Source organism: Anoplophora glabripennis, unplaced genomic scaffold, assembly GCF_000390285.2.
Source record: "Anoplophora glabripennis isolate ALB-LARVAE unplaced genomic scaffold, Agla_2.0 scaffold207, whole genome shotgun sequence".
Classification (NCBI taxonomy): Eukaryota; Metazoa; Arthropoda; class Insecta; order Coleoptera; family Cerambycidae; genus Anoplophora; species Anoplophora glabripennis.
Window position 1 is genome coordinate 400,887 of NW_019416315.1, and position 18,481 is coordinate 419,367.

The following is an 18,481-nucleotide window of genomic DNA, read 5'->3' on the forward strand; positions in this document are numbered from 1 at the left end:
TCCTACCTAACGTTTCATATTACAAATTAGGGTAATTTCAAGTTTGTCTCAAGAAGAAAAGCAAGATTAATTATACAACTTAGATATCATCTTAATAGTAACTAAAATTACAATTTAAAAGAGGAAAATTGGCAGTGTCATTGCTTTGTGCCCCTCACTTATCTCCAGCCCTATTCATATGTAACGTGACGTCACGGTAGTCGTGGCAACAGCGTATATTAAAAGGGCGTGCCCGTCTGGAAGAAAAACAAACGGATAATGGCAGACCCACTCGGAAAACATTTCAATTTGCGAGGAATCGTTCCACAGAAAGGAACGAATTTAATTAAGAGCCCCTTTGCCGAAAAATTTAATTCCTCCTACTGCTACAGGAATTCCCGACTCCTCATCGTTTATTCTAAGAATTATAAGTCAAACATTCCTCGAAAAAAAAAATGCCAGTGTGCAAAACTCCAAAGTATCTCCCTCCAGTAATATAACCGGTGGCGGATCAGCCTTTTCGGCCAAAATAGGTCTTACGAACTTAGCCTAACCAGAAATTAGAAGGCGAGAGTGAAAACAAGGGGAGAGACTTTAGTCGAAGTTTTAAATAATTCAAATTTCGTTTAAAATACAATTTAGGGACTGGCGCGGACCCGGTGGCGGAGTTTACGTATGAATTTAGATGAGGAACGTGAAATATTAAAGACGTAGCAAAAAATGGGGCGCAGGTATTCCGCGTGTGTGCCGCTTCCTCCGTGTCATCCGGCGGCGGCCTTGTTGTTCTTAAAGTCTGTGGCATGCGTGGGGGAATATATTAAATTCGCAACATGATGAATAAAGGTCCCGCCACACCGGCGTGAAATTTCCGCTGCCGCGATCTATGCGGTATAGTTTTTTCCCAAGGACATTTAAATAAAGGGGACTTATTTATTTACATTTCTAGATGAAGCTTGGTCTATTCACAGTCTAATTGTATCATTGTTGTCAGCTGTATTATTATACTGGAAATGTACTTAATATTTTTATCGCAATTTTCATCACAATTGTGAAAATTATTATTATAGGATAGTATTATTAAGTTATGCATATAATATTGTTAAATTCTGTACATATTAAACTATTTTTCATTTTTCATATTTGCCATGTTTGAAGACTTGGCAACTACGCAATAATTTGTAGCGTGTTCCTCGTTCGTTCTGCCGTGGTTGGCAGAATATGGCGTCTCTTGTTAAAAAATAGTTATGATTTTAGTAAGTGAAACGTGATTAGTGTTTATACATGTATTTTGGATAAACTTTTAAGGTGTGAATATGGTTAGACAGTGCAGAATTTGTAAGAAATTGGATTATAAACATCCACATCAGCTATCCTTCCACAGGTAAGCGTGCTTGAAGGTGACTTTGGAATGTATATGCAACTGTGGCCATTGTCGTGCGTGTGGGTAACTTTTATTTGAATAACGGTAAAATTTTATAAAACTGACTTGGTATTTTTTTAAAATTTTTGCTGAAATAGTAAGAAAACAATAATATGAACCACGTTTGGCCATTAAAATCAAAGGAAAATGCTGCACCACAAATAAGTTACAGACATTATTTATATTTAATATATTTATAGGTATTTCAATGTTATCCCTTATACCCAACATTACAAATTTTAATCATTCATCATTTTCATTTTCCTCTACGACAAAAACCTTTTCAAAAATATATTTACAATTTTACTAAATGCACGAGCATAAAAACTGAATAAATACAACAGCAAAAATATGGTGGTGGTTCACTTATACATAAAAATACCGAAGATGCAATCAACTGAAAGTTGCATTCATTCAACCATTTGATGTTCTCCTTTGGGAATATATTTTTATGTCTCACTGAAAATTTGCCTCAGTATTCTAAAAGTGAAATGTGAACGTTTTTAGGATGCTTGGGGATGGTGCAACAAGAAAGAAATGGTTACAGTTATTGGGATTCCAAGAAGTTATAAAAATATTATATATATTTATTATAAAAATACTGAGTAGCTGTTGAAATATATTGACTTAGGACTATAAAATATTTTATTTTGACCCATCCAAAATGTACGACATTGGAGATGTAATCGCGCGCATCAGTTGGATGAAAATAAAGCCCTCTGCTTTCCCCTTGTCTAGCTTCACCCAACATATGAGATAGACTGTGACATGCATAGTCCCCTTTATTTAAATGTCCTTGGTTTTTCCGAAGAAAGGAAGAAATAAGAGGGATATTTTGTTTACTAACAAAACTAAATTTACCACCAATACAATAAAATTGTTTGCGGACATAAATAATTAAAATATGTTGTTGGCCAAATTAACATACAATAGAAATTTTTTACACATTAAATACAAATTATTCTAATTTTTTGCCTTTTGCAGAAAAGTTTTTTAGGGACGCCTATGAAACTAATTAAATTTTATTACCAGACGTTTTTTTGCATATTCAACTGACTTCGGAAGGACTATACCGCAGCGGACCGAAAAACAACGGCATAAAATGTACCTGTTTACAGGAACAAGCGCGAATACCACTATTAGTCCAGTCGGTATCTGTTTTAAAAGTTCTAAACATTATGTACAATGATATTTGCGATATGCGCCCTCTGAAAAAGTTGTGCATAATTGGTAACGCAAGAAAATGATAAAAAAAATTAAAAAAGCATTTTTCTTTATTCTTTCATGTATAACTCGGAGAATATTAACATTAGAGAAAATAGTCAAAGGAAAAAAAGTTTCGTTCTGAGATTCTGTTCAAAATAAGGGTGATCCCAATTTTTATGTGCATTATTGTTGCTGCAATACAGTATACACCAAAAAAAAAATTCGTGAAAAAAGATCGTTTTTTTCGTGAATTTATTTAGGACCTTGACTTTAGAGTACCCATATAAAAATTATGGTTCTGAGTACTTCATGATATGGTAGTATTACAGAAATTTTTTCATCGAAATCGGTCGGGTAGATTTCGCACAATTGATTTGTTAGTTAAAAAATACAGAATTATAATTATTTTTCAATTTTCTGCCACGGTAAAACCAATGACTATTTTGAGCTCCTAATTTTTATGCATAATCCTTTGAAGATGAAGTCTCAACTATAAATCTCCATTTAAAAATTTTCGATTTTATCCATTTTGCGTCAAACAATCAAAATCACTTTTGATCGTTATTGTACAGTATGTTGTTTTGCCGTAAACTCACTTCATCTTTGAGCTTTCATATCTCGATGACGACTCATCGTATCCACAAGATCAAAAGTGGATTTTGTTTTTCAATCCTTTCTCTATTTGATCCTGTAATTACATTTGAACAATATGCAAATACGGTAGCTCCAACTATAAATGTTCATAAGTATTTTTTCGAAGAAATTTTGAAAAAATTCTAATTGTTTTTTCTAAAATAGGTAAATAACAGTTAGTTATTTTTTAGATTGTTTTTAGAAAGTATATTTTTTACTTGTCAATTCTGTTTGCAGTAAAATTGTTAAATAAACGAAATTTAAAATTGTAATTGCACCGTTTCCTTTAAAGGCATATTTCTTGCTAATAAACGATTAAATGCCTTTTTGTTGAAAACAGTTGGCTTTAGAGATATTAGCAAGGTATACCTTTTTTAAGCAGAAAAGTTGGGGGAAAAGATTTTTCCAGACCAAAGTGAAATACACCGTAGGACAAAAAATTTCTGGACATTTAAATGCGTCCTAATGGTAGCTTGTGGCGCCCTCTAGAAGAAACAACGAAATCGTCGATAAATTCGAATTTCTCATCTCAAAAAAACCCGGATACGAAATTTCACGAAATTAGCTCGAAGTAGTCGAAATATATTAAAAAAATGTTATTACTTCTTTTTGTCAACTTTGACACCCTGTAGCTACTTTTTTTATCAATTTTTGGACAAGGCAAGTTTAGTTAAATCGAGTTATTTTGAGCCGTAAGACTTAACATATGTATTATGGTGGCCCAAAAAAACGAATATTTTTTTTTGGTGTCTCTTGTGAAAATGTTAGTATATCATGTTTTAAGAGCCCCCTCAAAAAATCAGATCAGAGAAAATTTTTTTAGAGGTCGAGATTTTTAACAATTTGCAAAATCGTCAAAAATCGTTTTTTTTTTAATTTATTTTCTCGTTATTTCATCATTTTCTAGGTTGAAAAAAATCTCGATTCTGAAAATTTCAAATCGATATTTTAATTTCTGAAGGTCATTCATAATTATTTTAACTTTAAAAGTAGTGTACCTAAAATGTTTTCGAGCGACCTCTAAAAATAAATATCAACGACCTAATAATTTTTTTTATTGAATTTGATGAACAAATGAATAGAAATAAATCACGAGACACTTAAAAAAATTCTCGAGGCAAAATTTACTACCGCATTGTGTCAAATATTTATAATTTTTAATTTTTTAATATTTAAGTGTCATGATTTATTTATATTCTTTTGTTCATCAAATTTAATAAAAAAAATTATTAGTTCGTTGATATTTATTTTTAGAGGTCGCTCGAAAACAGGTACACTACTCTGGAAGTTAAAATAATTATGAGTGACCTTTAGAAATTAAAATATCGATTTGAAATTTTCAGAATCGAGATTTTTTTCAACCTAGAAAATGATAAAATGAGAATCGTTTTTTTTAGGCCACCCTAATATGTACTCGTATAGTGTTATTGGGCCTGGGGTATGGGTATTTTTTTTAATAAATAAATATTGGTAGTTGGGATGAATACTTGATGAATAGTTTTTAGCAGGTACTACTTTGTTTGCCAACGACTTTCCATTACGCCAACAGTCTTTTTTACCACGTCATCGTTCAAAAAAGTCAGCACTGTTAAACACTCCTACCGTGTATAATCCACATGTGTCAGTTTTCCCGCCACCACCGACACGCCACTATCGGCGCGGCGGTGCAACACCCTAGACTAATCCATCAGGGGCCAGGATCGCACAAATTGAATTTAATAATCAGCCCCGTTTTTTTTTAACTGCCCTACCTTTTTAATGCATCAAACTTATCGATTTCGGTGCTGGGCCGTGCACAAAAAAACGATTAAACGAAATTGAATGGGAGACCATAAATCCTGATTTGATTATTAATTCAGTTTCGGTTTTTGCGGTACCGTCCGAATACCGCAAAAAGTTAATTTGGTCGGCGCTGTTCCCTTGTAGGTGGAGCTTTCGGCCGGAATCCGATGTTGTTCGTCGGGCCGGGTGCGATAAGAACAGTGGCGTTAAGTCCCCGGCAAGATTTGGCGATAATCGGTGGATTTGCAATCCATAGATGGCGTTCATAAGGGTGATTGGAAACGGTAGATGGCAGCAGTGACTAAGGACCTCGAGTCCTCCAATGGCACTACAGCATTTCTGAGGCGGGAAAACGTCGTCGAAATTATAATTTGATTTCCATCATCTAACTTGATATTATTATTTGAATTGTAACCTGAGGGGTTATTTCTTCATTTATCTATCTACTGTTATGACCAGTATCATAGCGATATTAACTGACAAAAGAGTTGACTATTAACTTCTCGAAAGGGAGTTTATAATTATCATTACATTTTAATTAATACGTGGGAACTTATAACTGTTGTACGTTCAGAGAATTAATTCCAGACATTTACCTTACATCGCTCATGTACAAGGTAATCCAGTGGTTGGTTGTATAGTGTGACACTTAAGATGGAAGAACAAGAAAACACAAAAACTTTCCAGGAAGGATTTTAATAACAATAAAACAAAACAAACAAACAAAATAACGACACAACGGGCTCGAAAAACATTATTAATTACTTTATTGACACGCGACAGCGTACCGAGATTCAGGTAATGCGCGATCCGTAACAAAATTTGGAATGACTTTATCCACTATTAAATTAATCCGAGACTCTAAAACTAAGTAGATTGCTCAATATTGAACCCAAGAAAAAACTGTTTTTTTTCGAGATCTCTCCTGAATTCGACACCTCGCTTCGACACGCTCATTTCTTGGGTCCAGACGTTTCTGTTCTTATCTTACTGGTGCGAACCCTGAATATCGGGATGCTTTGGCATAACTATGCCATGTTAATAATTACCTAATTGACTGGACTTACATTTATATAAATAATTCTGTGTCTAACTGAACTCGCAAGTAACCCTAGCCTTCCTCTAGTGACCCCGTGTAGCAATACGGGACGGATTAGTCAATCTCATTTAATCTATTCTTATAGCTTGGAAAATCCGCCTAAAAACCAGCTATTTGATCTATTGTTATTTTTCTAACAACTTCTAACAACTTATTCTTGGAATTCCTACGTTCTTTCGAATGAATTTCGCGCTTTATTTGAAATATCGATTTTTCTCTTTATACCAGATGCTCAACACATGGCCCCGATGGTCTAAGTGAACTTGTTCAAAAATACTGTTAAATTTAATGAAGCCTTCTTCGAAGGACGGCCTTGTGGCGACGCTACCTACTTGAAAACTCTTAACTTTTCAATAAATTAGTGTTGACTGAAATATTTTACTTTTTGGACCATCTGTTCCGAGAACTAATAAATAAATTACTACGCGTTCCGGCTTTTGTTACAGAATTATTAAACGTTTCAATAATTTCGGCATGGGTCGATATCGAATCTGGTCTCGAATTTGCTGTAAATTATTAGAGGGTGCACATTTTCATCGGTATCATCTTCTTGCAGCAGCATCTTTTGTCCTGACAAAAACTGGCCTCTAACCGTATCACTTCTTTCTTGATTCGTATGCTTTGTCATAATATTACATAGAAACTTGCAAATGAAAACACGAAAATATACTGTACGGCCACTAAACATTAAAACAAATAACTTTATAAGGTTATACACTTATACTATACAAAGACATTTCACAAACATCTTCTCGTAAACCGATAATTTGAAAACCAAAATTAATGTAACAAAATTAATGAGTAACGAAACGATGTAATCGTTGGCTCTGCGTTTATTTATAGGCCACCAAAAATACATCGGAGGCTACACTCCTCTACAGACTCTAAACACCTGCTCCAGAAGGTCCACACAATTCGATTCGTTGTGATTTCGACACGCTAGATTCATAGCGGAGGCTAGCCCCCGTTGCCTTTCGTAAGCGTTCGGATTAGGATCGGAATTTGCTTAAATTTAAACTGTGCAGGTGTACCGTTGATCATTTGGTTCCGGATAAGTAATAAGTAATGTTAATATAAATTGACATTTCTGTAATTAAATATTATTTATTCTACTAATGAAGTGGCCGAATAATGAAAAAAGTAGAAATACCTTATTTTGTTTAGTTTTTTTAATAGTAGCTGTTTTAACTTTTCTAAATGCGTTCCTGCCTACTTTGCGTAGAGTACGTTTTTTTAAATATAGAAAACATAACTTAGCATTATAATATTTAGCGGTTCGTCCAGATTTACAGTAAATGAATTTGGTGACTTTGAAATAACGCATCGCTAAGTCATATAAAATACAGTAAGTAATCAGTTTTTGCTAAATTATTTTCCAACGTAGTTTCGCTTTCCAACAGAAGATTTCAAAATGAAACAACTGGCAACGCTGTTAAGTGATGATACAACTTACTACGCTGTAGTAGGATCGTATTCGATGCAAAGTAAAGCAAAAAATTGTCGGCTTTTTATCAAAGGAAAATCGTGTAATCATTTTTAGGACGTCTAACATGAACCATTTCAAATTTAAGATGAAATTGAATGTAAAATCTAAAATACCGCATCGTATGGATTGTGTTCTTGTAGTAGCTGTAGTCGCCCAAGTGCATCGAGTGTACGAAGTAGTCGGTTATACGTCAAATACTAACCTGGCGAGCTTGGTAGTAAATCAGAGACCGCCTCCAAAAAACAAGTAAACAACAGTGGCGCGTACAGAGGTGAAATGTAGTACATATGTGGAATTTAAAAAACAAATTGGATTTATAATAAATTACATTTAAAATAAATAGTTTATGATAATAAAGGAATTTTTGTAGGAACAAGGGTGCCAGACGTGAACTGATCCCTTTGTCCCTTCATAATGTATAAAGAAATTATTCAATTTCTAAACCCCTTAAAACCGCACTGCACTGGATCCCTTGACAGGCAATGATTTATTACTTTTTATCGAATATGATCCTACTATAGTTCCGGGCGGCCCGCGTAAACAGGAATTTAAGTGCAGTTTAAAAGTCGACTATTAAGAAAAAAAGAATTTCAGATTTGTATTCAAGGGAACACGCACTATTACCCCTAAAATTCCCATTTAAAGTTACGCCTTGTATAGAAAATGCTCGATAAGACGTTATAATTTTTTCATATTCTTTAACGTCAATTGTCGTCTTAGAAACGTCTAGAACTTAAACCGGCCAGAATCCGCAGGGGATGGCGTGTTAATCTCTACTTACACGACACCCCCATCTTCACGGGATTTGATATCAGCAAATACCATTTGCATTGCATAATTTCGCTACATATTTGCCGACACTGTCTCTGTTCGAGCGTTAAGCAGACTTGGTAATCGGTACGTTACAAGGTGCAGTCTGTCTAAAGGATTATTATTAAACAGGTTTCTTGATTTTCGGATATTAATGGCGTTCGATACTCTGAGATCAGAGCGAAGCGCGGGATTCGGTTATTGCATTGTTGGTTAGTCATTGCGGCAATAAAAGGTAAATCGAACAGATTTAATTCTACGATCGAGGAAAACAATATTTTCTGTGTAAACTGTACGTATACGATTGTAACAGAACTCAACTCTTCCATTATTTTGCTGGAAAAAACAGTTGACCTTGATTGAATCTAATAAACTGATCGTTTTAGAACACTCTTAATATATTTGGTTAATTTTCGTTGATGAATAACGTCTTTAAGACGTTAACAGTTATAGACTATTGATTATATCCAAAAAAACAGGGTTAAAAGGAACTATGACGTTCAATTTTATTGCATGAATCGTTCAAATGGTCATTTTAGATGAAAAAATCGCGGAGTGCTATTAAATTAGGGGGTGGAAATTGGAGATAGGGGTGAAAATGTACCCCTTTCAGTTTTTTAATTGTAGCTCGAAAACGAAGCAAAATTTCGCTATAGTTCATAGGAAAAATTATTTAGATAATTTAATTTCCCATCGATTAATTTTTTATTAGCAGAAGTAGGCAACGACAATTGCTATACAAAAAAACTAGATGAGATTCCCTTCAAAATGATGCGCTTTCAAAAGTATTTGGACCAATATTGACTCGGTTATAACAGATCAAATTTAAATATTTTTCAGATTTTCGTAGTTTTTAACATAAATTAGAGTCAAAAAAGTAAAAAAAAATAAAAAAATCTCATTTTTTACTTTTTTAAAATTGTTTATCAACGATTTTTTGCATAAAATTTTTCTTTTAAATTTTTTAGATAAGCCATTTCAATTCTCACTTATAATCTCCCTAGTGCTTGAATTATTTCCGGAAATTTTTCTGAAGGAACGCATTTTCTAGAAAAATGCGTGATTGAGGAAAAATTTCCCGACATTAATTCAAGGAAGTGGGGGATTCGGTAAGAAAATTTTACAACCAAAATTTATTTAAAAAATTTGACATGTTTCATTTTGAAACTTATTTCGTCAAAATAAAGTTGGCTTGACAGGTAGACATTGTTTTGTGGTGCATGCCATATTTTTCCTTCTTAAACGTCACATAATTTAATCGCATTTCACGCATTTTTTTAATTAAAAAATGGCTCATTTTGGAAATGAAAATTCCGAAAACATAAAAGCAGAAGTGGCAAATTTGACTAGGTAAGTTTTTGTAGAAAAGTGATGTCTATGGCAGTTTATCAATGATTCTTATTAAAACATAAAGAACACATTCCTTGCACTTTAGTAACAAAAAAGGCATTTAATTTTTAAATTCAAATATTTATCTTTGCAGTATCTTAGTATTACTAAAATAGAAGGAAAGTAAGGTTGAGTAGAAATGCGATGTCTATGACAATTTATTAATGATCCTTATTAAACATAAAGAACAGCACATTACATTCACTTTAGTAATAAAAAAGGCATTTAATTTTTGAATTCAGATAATTTATGTTTGCAGTATAAGTCACTTAGTATTACTAAAATAGAAGGAAAGTAAGTTTTTGTGGAAAACCGATGTCTGCGGCAATATATCAATGATTCTTAAAAAATCATAACTGCAATCAAGTAGGCTTAGGCTTGTGATGTCAAAATCGTCTACGCTATACGTCACGTTGACAGTCATTTTCTCTAGTTTCTAATTGTTTACAACTAAATCATGGCAGTGAACAACCAAAAAACTAATTTAAAACCTTATAGTATATGTAATTCTTGCACCAAAATAGGGGACATTCTTATGTCTCATAAAAATTTAAAGTATTTGCTATATTTACTGAAAAAAACTGGAATCAGTCCGCATCAAGAAAACCTTTTCGCAGCTATTCAAAAATTTTGGGAGGAAGATATCTCATCAAATTATTACATATATTTTATAAAACACAGACATCTGATGGAAATGAAAAATAAAGGTAATAATTATGCTCCCCGTTACTCTCCGTTGCGAAGAGAAGAGTTCCAGCCAGAATTTCAAAAACATTTAGCGTTAATAGAAGAAATCTCGGAATAATTATTTGTATCTATTTATTATTTTAAAATAAATAAAAACATTACAAAGCAAAATTCTGGATAGGTACTGATTTTTGAACCATACGATAGCTGTCAAAAAATGTCCACTTATTAATTTTGTTTGCCTAGCTTGGCAAGAGGAAAAAAAATTCCGAAAAATTTGAAAGTTGCTGATATTACAGTATGTAATTGGCTTAAAATGACAGGTGTAAAATTTTCTACAAAATTTTTCCTATGAACTGTACCGAAATTTTACTTCATTTTCGTGCTATATTTAAAAAACTGCAAAAGTGCATTTTCACCCCTATATTCAATTTCAATCTTCTAATTTAATAGCACCCCATGTTTTTTTTTCATTTTTAATGATCCTTCGAACAAGTCATGTGATGAAAATCCTTGAACGAATCCCCCCTTTTTAATTAAAACGTATAAGGGTAAACGCGACAAAAATTGGCTAAGTTTGAACGGCCATATATATGAGTCAATTCTCATCCAAAAATACTGTACAACCTCTTTTTTTTAAGGAAATTTTATCTACTTTTTTTTATGAAGCAATGCCTATACCTATCTTTACTAAAAAAAAACTAGAGGCAAAAAAGTAAAAAAAATAAAAAAATCGAATTTTTTGCTTTTTTTCAAATACAATTTTCCTTTTAAATTTTTTATATAAGCCATTTCGATGGGAAATTCAATTCTTTAAATAATTTTTCCTATGAACTATAGCGAAATTTTGCTTCGTTTTCGAGCTACAATTAAAAAACTTAAAGGGGTGCATATTCACCCCTATCTCCAATTTCCAACCTCTAATTTAATAGCACTCCGCGATTTTTTCATCTAAAATGACCATTTGACGATTCATGTAATAAAATATCTTGAACGTCATAGTTATTTTTAAAATCCTGTAATCAATAGTCTATTAGTTCAATATAGGGTAATCGTCATGTTAAACCTCGAATAGAATATTTATTAAAAGTATCACGTTTTTCAGCTGTGTGCAGATGTGTGTATGAGGGTTTTATTAGGTGTTTATACTAGATTGACGTTAAATCGACGTTGATCATTATTACCTATCTCCTATCTCATTCGTCGGTGAATAACGAATGAAGACTGAAACCTTCATTCTCTTTAGATCTGAAAATTTTATTTAATAAAAGTATTTTTCTTCTGGTACATCATGGTGATTTTGTAGGTCAACGATAAATCAACGACTCTTCGACGTTGATATTAGCTTTGAGTAAGAGGAAAAAAAAAACATTGGAAAAATGCGACGAAAGATCGTAATTTCATAAATTTCTTTGTGGCCGACCAAATTGAAACAAAAAATGTTTAATGTGGCTTTGGCTAAAATTATTTTGTATAGCAGAATAACAATTCGTTAAAAAGTCTTCTAGCTCGAGCCGCGCGACGCACAATGTGATATTTGAACAATCTAGCGGTGCTTGATAAAAAAAATAGGTGTTTGTATCAACCTAATATCAATATATTCATATAATAAGTATTAAGGTATTATTTTGTTGTTAGATAAATACGCCGCAGATGAATAAGGGTCTAATGTGTGTTTTTTAGTTCTTATAGCGGGTGTCCCAAAATTCATGCAAAATTCGGCCATAACTTGACGTATCTTGGTCTTCAATTGCTCCTTGTGGGATTGTTCGCATAAACACGGTAACGGACCGCATTCTGTGACATGTGGCTGCGTCTTATTGAAACCAGATCAACTATTAATTAGAAATAATAAAACATTTCATAAATTCGTATTATTTTTTATTAGGTACAACTTTTTAAATTATTGATTAAAAAAATTGTTGGATATTTTGTGCTGTATTGACTTTTATACTGTTATGACTTCTTTCAATAGATATTTTGAAAGCGTTCAGAGCCGTACTCAGGAAAAATTTTAAATGATAGCTAAAAACCTTTTTACAATAGTAATATCATTTAATTCAGAGTTAAAAATGACTAGATTTTGTCATAAAAATAGCAGCGACATATTTAAAAAATTAACCTGATGATGGCCCCTCGAAGACGGAACGTCGGATTGCAAAAATGTTGACGCCATTGGATAGAGCGAAAAAAGTGGCAATGTAAATAAGCAATTTGTTTTAAAATTCGTTTTCAAATAAAGCCAGAAAAAAATAAAACCATTGCAAAATTTCGGGTTTTCGGATTTCACGTCAGTAGACTTTGCAGTTAATACTTTGTACTGCAGAAATCTCAAATCATCCAGAGATAATTTATTATTTGTGCATTTGTAATTCGACTTAGATGTTTATAGCGATACTGTACAAAAATAAAGTTTTGGGTCAAACAATGAGACAGTTTTTTTTGCATTTTTTTTTCGTAGAATTGAATGGTGTAATCAGTTTATGAATTTTTTTTAATTTAAACAAATTATCAACAATTACTAAAAAATTCATGTTGCAAGTCCTTTTTTATTTTTTTGCATTTTTGAGCATGTTCTTGAACTGTGATTACAGATTTTTTTATTTCACCAAAAAGTATATGCCAAAACGAAAAAAATTGATCACCGGTAGAACTCTGTACGATGATTTTCCCAAGTAGAATTTTTCTTTGGAAAAAAAGTGTTTCAGACCGGAAAAAATTAGTATCTCGGAAACTTCTTGATTTTTTTATCTAAAAAAATTTGTGATTATTTAAGACACATCAAGGTATACTTTCACCAAGTTTCGTCAAAATTAAGTTATTTTGCGGAAATGAGAAATAAAAAACGAAAAATCGGAAAAAAACTGTTTTTCGCATTTTTCTCAGAAATTTTAAGGTTATCGTAAAAAGTGGCATCTAGAAAAGTTGTAGATTTTTGCATGATCTACAACTTTTGCATTTGATACTTTTTTGTTTGTCTTCAACTTTCGCCAGAAATCCCAATGATACAATTTTTCATAACTTTTCAACCCCCCAAATCAACCCTCCGCCGCCCCTGCTCACGCATTTATTTTTTTTAGGCTTATTATAAGCCCTTTACCATTTCCATTTATAAAAGTCCAGGTAACAATTTTTTTTTCCAAGTGTAATTTGGTTGGATTATAGTATTAGAAAAACAAAACATTTTTTGCAGTTATTTGCGTATCCTATATTAGACGAGAAGACATTTTTACAAATAGAGTTTCTAGGAAACTCAAATGTTAGGTACCAGACATAGGTACCAGAAGACCGAGACCAATAAAAGCGTTATAAATTTAGTGAAGAAGTAGGTACTGAGTATATTTATTAATTTTTATTAGTGTTAAAATTATCCTTTTAATTTATTTTATTAATTTTATTTTATAAATGCTTATATTATATTTTACTGTGTTATTACATGTAACTGTTTTTCCTTTTGTTTAAAAATAAATTAAAAAAAAATGGGGAATATTATTTTGGCTCTCCTCCCCCCTGTAAAAGATTCCGGCGATTTAATTATGTAATAATACATATAATAGAGAAACATTATATTATCGATTAAAATATTTATTGTCGCATTTTTTTGTCAGTGTAGAAATTTAACCGTATTCCTTTTTAACTTGTCGGAGGATTCTGAAAAAATAATCACGGTACAGGAAAACATCAGCAAGTGAAAGGGGCCACATATTTATGTTCTAAACGCAAAAATAAACGAGCCCACAAAAGAACCTCATTATTTCCAGCCTCCTTAAAAGCATCTTCTGGGCTCTCGGCCGGCTGCTATTCGCAGGGGATGATTTCGCAGCGGCGGCTCGCCGATAAGGATGCCGGGCGTGACTTCCTGTGGGAAATTATATCTTCGCAGATCGGATTTTTAACATGGAGCGGGCAGAATTGGATTTTTTTCAATGCAAGTGTTCTTGAGGGGATGGAATGGTTTTCAATTCAGTGTGGGTATTTTTGGGTTTATGTAAATATTTTACATTTTCAGGACACAGTTTTTCTCTGTGTTGTAACGAAAAAAATTTGTTCGTTCTAACGGTGTACAACGGAATAATTTTTGTCATAATAATCTTGATTATTCAATTTTCCTATAGTAATATAGTATCTAGTAGTTTCCTACTTTAGCGGTACGGTTGGCTAACGGGGATTTTAACAAGTGAAAAGAATTTCGCCTTCTTTACTTATTGATATACTTGCATGTGTTGTGTTTTGGAGAGATATTCTCAGCTATCTAGTCACAAATATTTTTTTTCTTGTATTTGATATCGTAGTTTTAAATAAATCTAACAACATGGTCCCACGTCAGGCGCCACGTCGCGGATTGAAGTATGTTGGTTGCCGCTCTTCTGGCACGGCCCCACATTGAGCGCCATGACGTAGATTTTGTTCGGTTTGCTTAGCTGTCGGTGGAGTTAACCTATTTTCATTTTCCCTCAGCATCATGATAAAGTCGTAGGCTCTTATAATGTGTTTGGAAAGATCTGTGTCCGTTTTCACCCTCGGTGTTAGGTCGTTAGGCGTCTGCTCGCTGGTGAAGGGGTTCCCAGGTATCTTATATACTTCCTTCTTGATGTCAGACCCTAAGATCGTCAACGAAAGAGGCTTCACCATAGTGAGTTCGATATGCTCCAGTAGAAGATCCACTAATTTGTGTGGTAGATGTGGCCTAAGACACTGGTAGCACTGGCACTTAGTTTTCTTAAAGTTTGTGTTACTTTGAAAATATTCTGCGGTTTGGGTTTTTGAGTACACCCTGTATATCGCTGGCGGGTCTGATACCTTAGTGTCTGAAAATCACTGCCTTTGCATTGCGTTGTACAGTCTCCCTGGAGTGCCGGTATGTGAGCTTGTTGAAAACTTGAGAATAATGCAGCGTATAGCGAGTTTATGGAATTTTTTGAGGAACTATAACTCGGTTTGTTGTTTAAAATTCACGAGCTTTATTTATGCTTTGTAAAATAGTAATACAGTACCTACTGAAAAATGCAGTGAACGAGTTGAGAATTCTTAATGCTTGATGAGTACACACCCTGGCCAGGTAACTATACACTGGCTAAACAACTTCAGAAACCTAAGGCTGACGTTCGTTCACTGACGGCGTGGATTCCGATTGGCTGCTTATTGTATGGTCCGGTTTAGTGTCAGCATTTTCTGGTGGGAAAGAATTTCCAAAGAAAGACTGGCACATGTTGTCATCGTCGTTCTATGAAACAGAGGACTATGCGTTGATCTTCTCAGTAGGGCGGTTTGGCGGTAAAGTTTTCCAAACTTAGGTGAAAATATTTGAAACATCGGTGATTTATTGAATTAATTGTACTTAATTAGGAAGAATGATCCCTGTAACCTTGAGTTAGTTAGAGCTAATGTATAACCATATAAGAATTGTCAATTGCGCAATGGGGTTGTCAGTGTAAAACAAAATATACCCCTTACCTATTGCAGTAGCGGAAACGTTCCCAAGAGTTAATCCTTTTATCCACTCCGTAAGAATCTCTTCAGGAGATTCGCGGAAAATAGGATCAGAAAGGATGTAGACGTTCCCCTGCACAATACCAATTATGGCGTTCCCCACAGACGCGTTGCCGCCGGCGAAGACGGAAATCACCTGTTTGGAGGAGGTAGAGGGCGCCCTCTAGGCGTGAAGTGTAAGACAGGAAACCGCGGTTGACTTCCCGGCAAATTGCTGGGGTCCCCCAGGTCTCGCCTCTCCAGCCGTGTTAATAAACGATTTTGAGTTTGATGGAAGGCGACAGCTTGTCCCGGATCATATCAGCCAAGCCGGGGAACTGTAGTTCGTTTTTACCGGTTATTACTTTCTGCTACGTAAAATCGTTACGTTGTGTCAAAGTCAAGATGGTAATATTTGTTGCAGTTGCATAGGCGTCGTTAACACGGAATTCACGAGGGGGCAAATTTGAAATATCATAATACAGGTTGTAAGAAGTTTGACTGCCATTACTTCAGCATGGGATACACTAATCATAAATGAACAAACAATTTGTATATTACAGGGGCGTAAAATTTACAGTTTTCTAAATACAGCGAGTATTAATATTGGGGAGTTACATCATAACGTAACAACAGCGCTTAACTTACGCTACACAGCTGGTGCATACCAGGTGTACACGCGGCAGACTTGTCCTACGGAAAAAATGTAAACAGCTATTATTGTGAACCATTTAGCAAATTTCAAGACGATTGTTTTCCAGTTTTTAAATAAATAATCGAATTTTAGTAATTATGAATATCTTAAAACAGCAACTTGACTTTTAATCAAATTATGAATTTGAAAAATATGTAATTAAAGTACCTACCCAAAGATTCATGTCATTCAAATAATCATAGGTATTAAAAATAATTTAGGTATGTACTTACCAAAAAGCAACATTCAGTAGGTAGTTTTTAAACGCACAAGTACAACAAACTACAACATATGCTCAAAATGTCTATCACCATTTGCACGACTGTACTGGAATTATGTAATATTGTTTAGCAAGTAGTTTTTAATATGTAATGTAAGTAAAATAGGAGATAGAGAGTAGTATTGTAGGCGAGGTGACGAGAAGGAGAACTAGCGCTATGGTACGGAACCCAGCTAGTCTCCAATAAAATGTATTCTTAGTGAATCAGTAAGAGTTTTTGTTTCTTTGCCTTTCCTCACCGAAGAACCTGAGCCCTGACCAGTAAAGACATTACACGACATCTTCGAATGCAATTTTCGCTGGAAAACATCTCAAGAAAACGAAATAGTGGTACGCAAAAAACACTCAGACACGGTCCAATTCCAGATACCAACTGAATTGCGTAATGCTGGACAGCTTAGTACCTCGTGTTATCCGCCGCGCCGTTGTCACATTGCTCGATATGAATTTTATCGAATTTTTTAAATGACAGTATGACAGTTCAGGATTATTAAATTTTTTTAATTAACTATTACTAAACTTTTAAAGGGGGCAACTGTTCTCCCTCGCCTGCCGCCCTAAACGACTCCCGTGGACACTTGTGTATTGATTTTTGTTTAGGAATAAATAAGAACACCTTGCTTTAAAAAATTAAACGAGTTTTCGTGGACCCGCGGTTTGAAATTTCGTTTGCTCACCCAACCCATCCGCAAATTAATTCCTTCGTCTGTTTTCCTCCACTCTTTTTAATACAATTATCAAGCAAGCACTTAATTCTGACCATTCCGGTGTTCAAGAGGCCCATACATCAGTTAGCAGTCCCGCTCGGCCCTGTTTAATTATACAACTTAGGAATTACATTTCGGTGCGACGGTGGTGTTGCCAGTGCAAAATTCGGATTCGGGCGTATACGCACATAGGCGGAGATTTAGGGGCAATCGGGTCAGTTTCGAGCCACAATTTTAAGTGGTGGGTTCTAGTTACTGATATATTTGCATGGCTAGTTGTGATATTCCTTTAGTGTTGTATGAATTTTATTATTTTGGACTAGGAAAAAAACATAGTAGAATAATTTCTAGGCAAAATTTCCATGTTTTGTAAATTATTAATTTTCTTGAAAATTTGTCGATTTTGGTGGATGGTTGCGTAGATTTTAGTATGAAAATTTCACAATAGTATTTTTCAGCCAATTAAAGGCCTGTATTTTGTAGCGTTACTATAGCAACTAAGAAAATTTCCGGAAATTTTTCTCTTCCTTGGGGTAAGGAGCATGAAATTACACTGGAAATTTTTTGACATTTATAAATAAAATGACATTTATATTTAACTTCAAATTTATTCTATCATAATTTAATAAGTACAAATCATTTATAAATAATTATTTACCAAGTATGTACTTTTAGTAGTTTTAATTAAAGCGTCCAAATGTTGCTGAAATTCCTCAGCCACGTCTTCTTTTCTTAATGGGGAATAAACAAGCACACATTCACTAAAATTTATAAAATGTCTATGTTTCAAAAAATAAATGTAGTACTTTGAAACAATCTTATTCTGCTGTGATCCACGAA